Source organism: Myxine glutinosa, chromosome 5 (genome assembly GCF_964187855.1).
Source record: "Myxine glutinosa chromosome 5, kmMyxGlut1.1, whole genome shotgun sequence".
Taxonomy (NCBI): Eukaryota; Metazoa; Chordata; class Myxini; order Myxiniformes; family Myxinidae; genus Myxine; species Myxine glutinosa.
In genome coordinates this window covers 50,488,559-50,500,477 of record NC_136265.1, presented here as the reverse complement: position 1 = coordinate 50,500,477, position 11,919 = coordinate 50,488,559, and the positions used below count along the sequence as shown (strand labels likewise).

At 45.8% G+C, this 11,919-nt stretch overlaps 1 protein-coding gene across 3 annotated transcripts in view; it reads right to left on the bottom strand.

Annotated features, from left to right (window-relative positions):
• The window catches only part of LOC137427551 (cytoplasmic protein NCK2), a 181,841-nt gene that overhangs the window by 129,024 nt on the left and 40,898 nt on the right, over window positions 1-11,919 (bottom strand). For all 3 annotated transcript variants that reach the window (XM_078778034.1, XM_078778032.1, XM_078778033.1), the window contains one exon: window positions 4,444-4,551. The gene's annotated coding sequence lies outside the window, so the exon portion shown is untranslated. The remainder of the gene's footprint in view (window positions 1-4,443; window positions 4,552-11,919) is intronic.

Below are 11,919 nucleotides of genomic sequence, written 5' to 3'. Positions count from 1 at the left end.
GCAGCAGCTCTTCAAAAACCGACTCGTTGCCCTGGGTACCGCTCTGTCTACGTCAACTGCCCTACCACACTGGATGGTCTGAAGCAGGAGGTGTCAGACTGACTACCTCCAGGCAGTGCTACATGAGACCTACAGGAAAGTTGGACAGAACTTTGGGGTCAGGAGCAATGCCTGTCTGAACCGAGGAGGGGCACACATCGAGAATGTCAATTACAAGGATTTTGCGTAAATGCCAATTTCAGACATTGGCCTCTCTCACTAACTCTAGCAGTGACTTACTGCAATAGCAATCAGTGATAGAAAATACCATGTCATAAGCTTTCACAAAATGTTTGGTTCACGTTCCTGAGGTTTCTGTTTCTTTGAAAATAAGCATTGAAATTTGTATCACTCTTTTTGAAACACCCTCTATGTATACCAAAACCAGTGGAATTTCTCGTTTTCTTGTCAGAATTACTCCTCACAAATCTTTCTACAGATGTGATGTGTTGGGGAGATCTATACTAGCAGTAAAATTACATTTCATTCCCAGTTTTGTTTCGCATATTATGGTTTGTAATCTAATCACCCTTTTCCATTTGTGAACTCCATCTGTAATCACCATGTAAATCAGCTTCATCCCACAACTTCCCACTTTGGGCACACTTGAGTGCTCCTATTTCCTTAACAAATATTCGATTTTGATGTACAATGAACAACTCTACCTTTTTTGTCTACCATTGCTCGCTATGCATGTGTAATACCACGTGATACCCAGTCAGTCATATTTAATTGAGAATAAGTTTACCTAAAGATAGGAGCTTCTTTAGGCTTGGTAAAACTGGCAGCATTATTTGACGTCACAAGGATCACTGTTATAACAAATACTTTTAAGGGATACTCTGCAATGGAACACCTGCTGTTGGGTTGAACAGAAGTTTTTACTCTTTACACAGAGTGTTACTCTTGTGGCGAGACAGGAAGAATCAACGAAGAGTAAAAAAAAAATTGCAAAGGAAAATAAACGAAGAAGACCTGTAACTTTTGTTTCGGAAGTTAAGTTTCTTGTTGGAACATGTTTTGAAAGAGAAGTTACAATGGTGTGAGTGTGTCCAGTGTAGCACCGGTAATTGTCAAGTTGAAGAATAAACAACAATTGCAGAAGACCGATGAAGCACTGCCATTCCTAAAACATTTTAGTATACCGGGATCTCTGGCGGCAGCTCGCCTTCAACTGCCGAAGGCCATACCCCTAGTCTAGGCTATCCTACGAGCCTAATCAAACACAGCAAGGACATAGGATTTGATCCCAGGGCCACAGCATCAGAAATTTGCCAAACAGGCAAAGGAAAAGTGTCCAAATAGTAATACAACTTAAAAATATTGTTGTAGGAATGACTCCTAGTGGGCTAAAGATGCTTATAAAGGTCCACAGAATCAGAAATTCACGTTTGGTTTAATGAATAAATATGGCTTCACCTAACACTTAATCATTGTTCTTTTCTTGAATAAATATCTTGAAACAAAGATTTTAATGTTATAAAGTGTCCTTGTATGCTCGTTTGGGAGCTCCCCTCCAAAAAGGGGCAATGAGATTACGTCATATATCACGTGACCCGCCTCATCTCCAGGATACTTTTGCTTCGGACTTGTGTTTACGTGTGGCGTACATACGCTACAAACTCTGAAGAAGTACTGAGAATGCCATCAAGATGCATTGTTGCTGGTTGTAGCAATAATGTACAAGTAAAGATTGTAGCAATACTGTACAAGTAAAGATGCTGTGAGCATGCATGTTTCACCAAAAGATCCAGCTGTAAGGAAAATTTGGACAGCCAAAGTAAAACTGACCAGAGGAAAGTAAAGTGGCCCAACTACTTCAAGCGTCATTTGCAACGTCCATTTTGAAGATAGTCTGTATGACACTGGCCTGTATTCCCAGTTTGGGATGAGTAAATTGAAGCGATTAAAAGCCAACGTGATCCCCACAAAGATTAGACATAGTTCTAATCAACTGGAAAATAACAAAATAGACAGAACAGCTGCGGAAAAAGGGCATTCAAAATTATGTAACGCATTACTGACACACCTATTAATGACGCACGTATTCAGTAATGATAAAAGCAAATCACTTTATTTAAATTCCATCATTACCCTCGCCAGAGGAGAGGGTATTGCATTTGAGTCCGTTTGTCTGTTTTTTTGTCCGCACAGAATAAATACGATTTTCTCTGTAACCGTTTATCCGATTGACAGTAAATTTTCACCACAGCGCCCTTCTCCTGTAGAATTCTTAAACGATAATTATGACGTCAGAGGTCACGTGGTACAGGCGCCATCTTGGAAAAACCGAAAAACTTTGCACCTCTATATCTCCGAAAGCTCTGCATATAAAAAAAATTGAGACATGGCTCATTGTAAAGAACTCTCCATGGGGAATAACATATGTTAATGATGATGTCATATGGTGCCTCCATTATAAATACTAGGGCATGCCCGTACGTGGGTGCAATGCCCGTACGTGGGTACGTGGGTACGTGGGTGCGAGTACGGTGACAATCCCCCCCCCCCCTCTATTTACATGAAATGGTTTGGTCCATGAAATGTTTTGGTCCATTCGCAACGCCAAAGCGAACGGCGAACGGCTTGCGAGTACAGTGACAATCCCCCCCCTCTATTTACATGAAATGGTTTGGTCCATTCGCAACGACCACAGAACCCCCCCCCCCCCCCCTCTATTTACATGAAATGGTTTGGTCCATTCGCAACGCCAAAGCGAACGGCGAACGGCTAAATCGCCATAGCTCGGTAAGTACTTGTCCGATTAATATGAAACCTTGAAAAGGCACATCCTCGGGTCCCCAGCAATATACCTGGCAAGTTTAAAGTATATCGGACCCGTGGTTGTCGAGAAACAGCGGTCACAGACAAACATACAAACACACATACACACATACACACATACACACATACACACAGAGATTAATGGAATTATAGATAGATATATAACCACCTTTAGAGGCCTCCATTATGATGTCATATTTGTTTTACACACAAAATCCTTAAAAACCACAAAAAACATGTCCTGGCAAGGGTCTGCAATCTCTGTTCTTTCTTCTTGCTATTGCAACTATAAGACATTTAATCTTATTTTCAAAGGAAAGCAATTGAACATACTTTAGAATTGAATAAATGTTAATTAATCTGTTGAGCATCACTCACTCACTCACGACATGTACATTGTGAGGAGAGCGTCATCCAGTATGGCAATAAGCATCTACACGTCTCGTATTGCACTGTACATCCTGATACGACTGGTTTTTTTTAATTTATATATTAAGTGATTCTTCCCAATTAAGAGATGGGGCCAAAAACGATATACAGCATAGCATAATATTTCAAAAAGTTTTGGATGGGTTATGACGAAACTAGGTGGATGAGCTAGTTAGCTGACAAGAACAAGCCAATTAGATTTTGATTCAGGTCCGAATCCAGATCCGGCCTATTATTGGGATAAAAAAACGTAAACTGTTTAGCCTGGCGGAGGTATGGAATCAACAGAGTGCTGTTCGACAAGAATTACATCAAGGTGTCACGTCAAAATACCACTAAACTCCACATTTAACACATTCAAGCTCTATGATTTACCACATACCAGTTGTTATTGCTGAGTTTTTCCTTTAACGATGTCCCAATTGTTGTTAACGTTTCGGTATTTCATGCGTGAAGGCATCCCCAATTTCCACCTCGGGTTCATACATGTACGGTCTGACAGCACCTTCTACATTATGATTTTGACTACAGTCATAATCTGAAGATTCTTGGTCAGAAAATTATTCGTCAAATTCACTTTCTGATGAGTCTGGAGCGAGTGCTGCGGCCATTATCCTTTGCGTGCTGAAACAATGCTTCCGGCGATGACGTCACACACGATGTAATGACCATGGAGGTTTTCTGAAATTTCAGGGGCGGTACCTGCCGGGTTGTCTTTTTCAAATTTTAACACCTAAAAAGATTATTAGAATAAAAATACCACATTCAGTTACAAGTTTATTACATTAAGTTTATTACTTAAAATCAATATAACAATATCAACAAAAAAATTCTGACATTTCGTTAAAGTGAATGTCTAGCATAAGTGCAAGGTGAAAGTAATTCATAGTGATATTGGATATGCATCGCTCATGCAATAGTTAGATGATGACTAGCAACCCCAATGTATGTTTCAAAAATTATCAACCATTTTTACCCCGTTTATTGACATTTCCCCCTTGAGATTCTGGTGTTTGTGTGTCCTGTGGTGCAATTCTAAACGGTAAACAAAAACAAGAACCACGACTGCCACGGCTTGCCTCTGGGTGGTGGGAGGAGTTAACGATGGGATCGCTCCGCACACAAGGCCAATCAGCGCCCAATGGTGAGTGAGCGGGGAAGGGTGAGGCACGTCATCGGTGATGCACGTACCTGAGTCAATAAAGGAGGGGGCAACGAAGGAAGCAGGAGAAACTGTGATGACTGCTGTGGTTGTTTTGACGCGACATGCCAGATTCAAACCAGACGACTGGAACGAGTCTGGAGGGTGCAGCAATATCATACATAATTTGACAAATGGTTAGTTTACAATATAAACCAAAATATCTAACATCTATCGGAAAGTGTGCATAATGTTTTATATGATAAAAGCAAAAGTACCCGTCCCAAGTAATGGGAAAAGCGAGCAAAAGTATCTGTCCAAAGGAAAAGTTTGCGTTAAACTATCAATTTAAATTATTGCATGGACTTGAAAAAGGTTAATTGCTTTGTACTCTTCGTTTCACTTAGAGCCAAAGCTCTGAGCTACTTGCACTGCCCAATGCGAAATGGTGGTGCACTATCGGGTGGCAAAGTTTGGATTTGTCTAAAAAGAAGACAAAAAAAATCACTATTTTAAATAGTATGTTACTCCAAGAGGATCTGTATTAAATCTACTTTAATCTAGACATTTGACGTTGATTTTAAAGATTACTGGAGGGGATAATAAAGTGACTGATGATATTGCATAAAGAAAACTGAAATTAAAATGCAAAATAAGCAATCGTCAGCTTTTCAAATGCAGGAAGCAGCTGCCCTAAATAAGAGACAGACGAACAAACCAGCCAGACACCACGGTTCGTAATATCTGGACATGTGTATATATATATATATATCTCTGTGTGTGTATATTGTCGCGATCCCGTCTGTGGAATGTATCCCAGCACGGAATACGGACGTAAATGTCCGGGCTTCAAGTAATCCACGTAGTGAACCAAAAGAGACGCAATAAACACAATTGTGTTTTAATCGGCCTTCTAGGGGTAAAGCACGATTATTTATTGGCTCGATCACAAAAACCATGAAAGGTAACAAAAGGTAATATGCTGCACAAGCCGGCAGGAACTGTCGGCCACAGACGCTCCAACTGGACGCAGGTAAGATCCTCGCGGCTCCAATCGACGAGCTCCGGGACTCGAAGGATACCAGGATGGAATACCACACAAGGCCGCCAGGAACGGTCGGCCAGGAGCTCCAACACGAAGCAGGCAATATAGGACTCACAGTTCCAATCTACGATCTCCGGGAATCACTCGTTCTCTTCCGGAATCACTCACTCGTACAATCCATAACTATAAACGATCAGCACAACTCGCTGTCGTGAGGCGTAACGAAAGTTCCCTCGCCTCAAGGCCTCGAACCTCCGAGCTGCGTCCGTATCATGAGATGGCGGTCGCGCTCTCTGACCCTCCACCAATCACGTCCCGACTCGCCTCCCAATCGCGTGAGGCTCCAAGGAGGTTACGTCAGTGGTGGGCGGGGCACTCATTTGGGTGAGAACAAAGGTGGTTTCACCGGGGGTTTCTCACAGTCCTCCCCCCCTAAGTAAAAACCCCGTCGAATAGACGGCGTTTTTAAAACCAGTATTTGTAGTAGGTGCAAATCACATGGCAAGATGATGGCGGGAATTGCTAACAGGCAATTAACGCAATTAACAATTACTAACACTTGTTAACAACAATAACGAAACAACGCAACAATACAACGCAACGCAATGGCGCAACACAATAACGCAACAATAACGCACTTATTAACGCAACAGGCAATTAACAGGCGTTAACAGGGTAAACAATGAACCAGTTTTGTTTTTGTTTTTTTCACACACAATATTAAACACCATACACCCCATTAACATCTACCCCACAAGAGTTACACTTCACCCAAAGCACAATAGAGAAACAAGGGAGCCAAACTCAAGGTGGGGAAACATTTACAGGAGGGAAACGGACCGAGACCTAGAGCGGCGGGTTCTCCTCCGGTGTCGAGAACGACAGTCATATGCGTAATGACCCCTTTCACCGCACTGGTAACATCGATCTTTCGGGTCGAACGGCCTGCGGACCAAAGGGCGTCTGAAACGAGGCCGCCGCGACATGCCATTCGACATCTCGACGCACACCCGCGATCCGCAAATTAACCTTCCCTCAAGGGCTCTGACCGAATCTTCAGCATCTCGTGGATCTTCAAACTCAACAACTGCGAATCCAGGTGGGTTCCGAGCAACCCATACGTTGCGGAGTGGTCCGTAATGCCCGAAGACCCTCCCTAGCTCGGCTCTCGCTGCTCCATTGCCCAGGTTTCCCACATATACCTTAGCATTAGCGTTCCTGCTGAATCGCGACATGGCGGGAGCGGTCCCTGAGGAGCACGGCACCTGAGGTTGGCTTGACGGGAGGCTCGGGTGGACTTCAGCTGACGCAACGTCACCGTCGGAAACTGGAGTCGAGGCGCTAGGCTCCTCGGGCCAGAGTGAAGATATGTCTGACTCCGCCACTCTCTCCGCCTGTTTACTCTGGGCTCTAGGGACCCCCCCACAGGTCAGAGTCAATGACTCCTCCCTGGCTATGGCATCATTGCCAATCAGCAAGGAGACCCCGGGTATAGGGTAGTAGGGTACTACCACACAGGTCACTGGACCCTTAAAAATGTCACTCCGGACCTCGAGGAGGGCAAGGGGGTACCGGCCAAGAACCCGGTCAATGCCCCGAAGGAGGGTATACTCGCCGGTATAACGCATCTGAGAGGCCGGAACTACCCCCACCCGGAGAACACACCGTGTCGCCCCAGTATCCCGAAGGTATTTGGTCTCAAACTTAAGCATCGAATCGGGGCCACCCACTAAGGCTGTCCCTGAATACTCCTGATGCAGTGGATGAATGGAATTAGCCCCGGTGGCAGTGACCTCGGTCACCGATGCCACCGTCGTGTGCGAGGGCCCGGCGGATGAGTTCCACTGATCTCCCTCCGACTTAACAGGAGGGTTGCCTCGGTAGGCCGGACTGGCGGGATTAGAGAAACAGCGGTTTTCACCGTGCCCCACGCATTTGCAGAAATCGCACCAGGGCCCTGCCCTGGTCTGCGGCTCGCGAGCGCCCCCAGTGGAGGTCATCGGAGAACCCTTCCCCTCGATCCAGCCGCCGGGCAGACGGGGGGCGGTCTTGATCGCAGACTCCTCCGTCTTACGAAGCGACTGCGTGACTTGCAGCATTTTGCACGCCAAAACATGTTTATCAATAAGGTTGACGCAGTCTGCCAAGGAAACAGTGTCTTTGTCGACAAGAAACAATGCTAAGTCAGGCGGAAGCTGTTGATCGATACGGTAACGCACCAGGAGTTCCGCAACCGCTTGAGGTAACTCAACCTTGCTCCCCTTGAACCATCTCTGCAGCTGTTCCAACAAGGCCCGCGAATGTTCCTCATAGGTTTGACTGGACTCACGAGTCCAGCTGAAAAAATTTCTCCTATAAATACATGCGGACACCGCATAGGCATTCAAAATCTCGGCCTTCAATGCCCTGTATTTGTTTGCGTCCTCGGTTGCCATCCTCGCATATACCTCCCTCGCCTTCTCAGATAGATGGCTCACAAGATGGCCGACCCACAAGCTCTCATCAATGCCACCGGCAGCCAACAACTTCTCCGCCATCTCCAGATACGCTTCTGGCTTCGTGTCTCCCGTCCAGTCCGGCAAACGAACATGAACAGTTTCCGGGACTCTTGCAGCAGACCCCTCTGCCCGCAGTCGTTCAGTCAACATTCGCAACTCATGCTCTCTGACGCGTTCAGCTTCTGCTGCCGCATGCTCTCTCTCTGCTGCCGCCGCACGCTCTCTCTCTGCTGCCGCATGCTCTCTCGCTGCTGCCGCTGCTGCCGCACGCTCTCCCTCTGCTGCCGCATGCTCTCTCTCTGCTGCTGTCTCTGCTCTGTCATTCTCCCTGTTATACATGTCAAGTTGTTGAACCGGAGTCAGCCCGGTCCAGAAGGGCGAACGCATGCATTTGGTCATGATGGGATCGCTTCCTAACATCTCGGGTTGAGTGACCGGGTCACGGCTGCTTGCGTCGCTCACCTCGCCACCCACGTGACTGTCAACATGATCAGGTTGAACTCTCACTTCCCTGGTCGACATAGCTTGGCTACGAGTTATCATACGACCAGGCACAAAACACAACCTCAAACACAACGCTCAAACACAACGCTCTGTTGGGGAAATACGACACAACTACGCAATATCACCCGCACATCAAATTGCCAATGAGAAAAATACCACGTACAAATACTCACGTTTTTTTTTTTTTTTGGTTGTTTGGAGGGATCCGAGGCTATTCGCTTATTCTTTGTCGGTTGTTTGGAGGGATCCGAGGCTATTCACTTCTCTGCCCAAGACAGCGTCCTACGGCGAGAAAGTTCCTCCCAGACGGCGTCCGCTGGTGAGAAGGCGATGAACAGATGCCAGAAGATGTCGTCCACTGCAGAATTCCCGTCTCAATCGAATGGCTCTTACTTGAATGATCCTAGGACGAGCAACCCATTTGTCGCGATCCCGTCTGTGGAATGTATCCCAGCACGGAATACGGACGTAAATGTCCGGGCTTCAAGTAATCCACGTAGTGAACCAAAAGAGACGCAATAAACACAATTGTGTTTTAATCGGCCTTCTAGGGGTAAAGCACGATTATTTATTGGCTCGATCACAAAAACCATGAAAGGTAACAAAAGGTAATATGCTGCACAAGCCGGCAGGAACTGTCGGCCACAGACGCTCCAACTGGACGCAGGTAAGATCCTCGCGGCTCCAATCGACGAGCTCCGGGACTCGAAGGATACCAGGATGGAATACCACACAAGGCCGCCAGGAACGGTCGGCCAGGAGCTCCAACACGAAGCAGGCAATATAGGACTCACAGTTCCAATCTACGATCTCCGGGAATCACTCGTTCTCTTCCGGAATCACTCACTCGTACAATCCATAACTATAAACGATCAGCACAACTCGCTGTCGTGAGGCGTAACGAAAGTTCCCTCGCCTCGAGGCCTCGAACCTCCGAGCTGCGTCCGTATCATGAGATGGCGGTCGCGCTCTCTGACCCTCCACCAATCACGTCCCGACTCGCCTCCCAATCGCGTGAGGCTCCAAGGAGGTTACGTCAGTGGTGGGCGGGGCACTCATTTGGGTGAGAACAAAGGTGGTTTCACCGGGGGTTTCTCACAATATATATATATACACACACAAACATATATATATATAAACTCAAAAACACGGTCCGTGAAGCTGCGAGTCCATGAGATTATATGTCTATTAATTATGTACTGTTGGAATATACCTTTTGACCCTTTAGACTGCTGAGAACCCTCAGACCTTTGGTGACTTTAAGTCCCCAAAGACCCTTAAGACCACGAAAACCGTTAAAGACCCAAAAGTGCAAAAGGTGAGGCGAGCGAAGCCAGCCGATCCATGTTAGTAATATATATATATATATATATATATATATATATATATATATATATATATATATATATATATATATATATATATATATATATATATATATATATATATATATATATATATATTGTTGCGGATATGAGAATTGTATTTTTTTAATTGTGTTGTATTGTGGTAAATTGCTGTGTAACATTGTTTGATTCTGGCCCCTCCTGCCTCCAGTGTTGTGTAAAGGTCAAAGGGCGTCCCAGTAGTTAATTCCATAAAGCATCCATTGAAGGACACTATAATACCCTTGTTCAGTAGTTTATATCCTTATTATGTGTTTTAGATTAAGGCTTTGTCGTCCATTAAAATGACACTCCATTGCACCAAGTGAAAAAGATAGATTCCCTTCATCCTTCATTCCCATTCCCAAAACCTCCATTTCCCCTTTCGTAATGGCCAAGCCTCAATTTGGCAATTACATCCCCTCCAAAACCGCCATTGGCCACGAGGCAGGGTCGGGGAAGAAAGGCGTGCCCGCCCGTCGTCATCAAGGGCGGAGCCAGAGGGTCGCGCGACCAACCAGGGCCGAGGTGAGCACACCGATGGGCGTGTCCTGAAGGCCGGCGGCTTAATCGCCGGAGGCGTTATAAAAGCGCGCGCGCAAGAGTGACCAGGGCTGAGCTGGGTGGTGAGGTCCATGAAAAGAGCTGAGTCGTCAGAGGAAAGCTGCGGAGTTGTAAGGTCCAAGAGAGAGAAGGGAGATCATCCAGCAGCGATTCTTGTTCAAAGGAGATCATCCAGGAAAGCACAAAGCCTGCTATTCGTCGCCTTGCTCGCCAGCAGCAGCGTCCACAGCAGCAACAACCCTCAACAGCCGCTTGGGGCCTGGACGGCGGTTTTGAGCAGGGCCGCGAAGGAACGGCGGCTGCCCAACGCGCCGATCGTGCTGCCGGACCCGTTGGACCTCCCTCTCCTTCCAGCCAATCCACTCTGCAATTCCCCGTGTGAGTCCGTTTCTGTTTGTTCTGTCCTGGGTAGTTAATTAAGTTTGTATAAGCTAGTATTTTCACTGTGTCTCTAAAAGCTTCTGTATATTATTTTATTATCTTTCCTCCTCCTTGGTTTCTTTGAGCCTGCACATAGTAAATAAATTTAGTAGTATTTTCAACCTTTTGTCTTCTTCTTCTTCCTTTTCTTCACATCCGTCGTTTTAGTCTTTTCCATATTGAATAGCTGTGGCGCGATACGGCCAACGTCGGGTGAATCGGGTGAATCGGGGAAACTGTTAGGCCGCGGTGCCTCCGCTCAGCAAACAACATCCTTAACCGCGGACCGTAACAATATATATATACATACAGTCACGTGAAAAAGTAAGGACACCCCATGTAAAGTTTTGACTTTTTCAACATATTTTAACATACAGCTATTTGATCTTCATTTCAACAATATTGATAGATAAAGGTGATATAATATAACAAATATCATGAAACATTTACATTTTGTCGTCCATTGTATAATTTAAATAAACATAAATGTTTATACGCACTAACATTATCTTTTTATAGCGTTTATACGCACTAACATGAAACATAAACAACATTATCGCACTATCACCTTCCGTAAGCTAAACGCTCTTTCACCGACCTCATTCTCATCCACCCTCTCTGAAAAAATGTCCACTTCTCCCTTCTTTGACCTCCACACCCCTTCCGACCTCGCTGACTACTACAACCACACTCTCTCCTCCTGCCTCGACCAGCTTGCGCCTGTAAAAACCAAAACAGTTTCTTTCACCCATTCTGCTCCCTGGTTTACCCCTGAACTCCGCCTGATGAAAACTCGTGCTCGCCAACTTGAAAGACTCCGCAATAAAACAGGTCTCACAGTTCACTCCCAAGCCTACAAGGACCACCTACAACACTACAAAGATGCCCTCTCCCGCGCCCGCTCCGCCTACTACTCTCAAATTATCCACTCTGGCTCCGGAAACCCAAAAGCACTCTTCTCGACAATAAACAAACTCCTCCGCCCCCTGAACACCACGACCCAGTCATTCACAGTAGACAACTGCATCTCCTTCCTCTCTTTCTTCCAACGCAAAATTGACAACATCTACAACAGCTTGACCACCGCCGCACCCGCTCCCCCTCCAACCA